We start from the raw sequence: 2,500 nt of genomic DNA on the forward strand, positions 1-2,500 counted from the left end.
ACGTAGTACTAATAAAGGTTTCGATCTCACAAGGTGTTTTATTCTCACAAAAAAAAAAGATATAATAAATCCTTTGATAGTACTATCTAAAATCACGTTTTTTGATACCCTATGATATCTATGATATTTTCTAAATTGATATTGTCGTTACTACTAAAAACAATCAGAAAGCAAAGACCTTGAGAAGGAGGTGTGCTCAATGACAACAATGTGAATTTCGATGTTCATAGGAGGAAAATATCTGTTGATAGATAAACCATCGTGATTTTAAGCATCCCTCCACTCTCCTGTATCTCATGAACGAAACATGCTCAATAAGTTATACAAGTAGGGAGAGACGTAATTCAAGAGTAATAAGTGGTATGAATTAATAAGCAAACAGATCAATAAGTAAGTCAATAAGTAAGTGTAAACATGAGAACATGGATCTTGAGAATAGAAGACACTGAAAGAGACCATAAGGCCTATACTAGGTACTTCCATGTCCATTACTATCTATCATCCCCATACATAAAGTTGCCAAAATTTCTTTAAACAGCCAATTATTTTTGTACCTATACGTGGTTACTAAGCCTAATACCTTCGTTAACCATTCTATTGTTAAATTACTTTTAGCCTATATCCTGCTTAAATTTTAATTGATCAAATCTAAATGTATTAGTGCGAGTTCTGATCTATTACCGTAATATGATGACTTTGTCTGCATTACCCTTCTTAAAGCCATTGAACCTCTATTAGATCACCCTGCATTCTGTCTTCCCAAAAACTTAAGCTAAGGTGCCTGAGCTTAAGTAAGATCAATTTCTGAGCACATATATCATTTTGATCATCGTCCTCTGTACTGAGGCTAGTGACTTTATATTCATTCTATGGGACGAAAACTAGAAATGTACCGCATAGTCAAAGATGAATCTAACTGTTACCAGATAGAGATTGGTAACTACCGCAATAGCAATAAATCCTAATGTCGTATTTGTTCCAATCCTGGAGCTGAAGCCCTGGTTCCTGAAGTTTGATAGTATGCGTGCGTTTTAGAATACAATATTTGTCAAATTTTCTCTTTGTATCTTCCATGTTTTCAATAGATTTTCATTGTCTCTTTAGTAAACTATAAGGAATTTGTTGTTACAAAACACCCAAGTCTATTTCCAATCTTTATATTCTTTCCGTATATAACATAACACGAAATACAGTAGCGGTTAATGTTATTTCCGTTTTATAAAACATACCGTTTATTGCTAGGTACTCTATTTCTTTATAAACAAGTAGACTACGTTATTATTTTAATTAAATGCTGTATAGAAATCAGTAGCAAATACATTTACGTAAATAACGGGACAAGGTGACTCAAGAATTTGGGACATGACTGTAGCTAACGGAAGCCAAGAACAACCTTACGTGATCATTCGCCTATTCGGGTCACCTCCATTGTCGCGACACACCACTGTCATTTTACTCCCCTCCCCGTCTCTATTACCACGAGGTTTGCCGAGTACAACTAGTTTATATGAAATTTCCCTCAGCTGGACTTATATAATATGTTGTTAGCTGAGTCTCATTCGCTACTTTGCCTACCCATTATCATTTTTCGTCCCTATTTTTTTTCACTTACACCATGATTTGGGTTGTCTCTTCTCACAGGAAATTTCGCACACCTATGAAAAAGTAACAAGCAAAATAAGGTAGGAAATAATCATTCCTTTCTGCTTAGTATTTCATATCATTGAGCGGGAATTCTTTTCCTTAAGTAACATTCCCATCGTTTAAGGAAATCTTTCCTGGGGGACAGACTAAACTTCTGTCATGGACATACGTATTACTTGCAGTTTCTTCCCGTTGTTTTCCATTTACCAATTCAGCAGTGGCCTTAATGTATTCAACCGAAAACGCTTTCACACAGCACGCCACCTCATAAACTATGCGAAAGAGAGGAAAGTATTTGTAGTTGCTATAGTATCTACAGTTCAATTGGTTTCAGTTTAGTGGTATAGGTTTAAACATTTTAATTTTGTTATCTAAACAAAATGGCTTAGTTTAACCTTTGGATTTAGGCAAATTTTTTTTCTGAAACAAATATTTCTAATAGAATTGGTCATATTTAAAGAAATGTTTTCTTTAATTTATTCCAAACTACCTATCAACTTGTCTATATATAAACACTATACAATATACGATTCTACGTGAAATCTATTCCTTAATAGTTTCCGACTGCCATTACTCTATAAAAGATTAGTGAAAAAATATTCAAGAAAACAGCTGTGTCCAGACTCAAGTTACGAATATATTAATCCATCCTATTAAAGTCATAACAGATTCTCTTTCTGTTTCTCTATCATTGTCTGTACGTACGTCTGGCTCCCTTCTCTTTCTCTTTCTCGCTCTCTCTCTAACACACACACACACACACACACACACACACACACACACACACACACACACACACACACACACACACACACACACACACACACACACACACACACACACACACACACACACA

The sequence above is a fragment of the Oratosquilla oratoria genome, chromosome 4, assembly GCF_046742065.1.
Source record: "Oratosquilla oratoria isolate Oo_2021 chromosome 4, ASM4674206v1, whole genome shotgun sequence".
Classification (NCBI taxonomy): Eukaryota; Metazoa; Arthropoda; class Malacostraca; order Stomatopoda; family Squillidae; genus Oratosquilla; species Oratosquilla oratoria.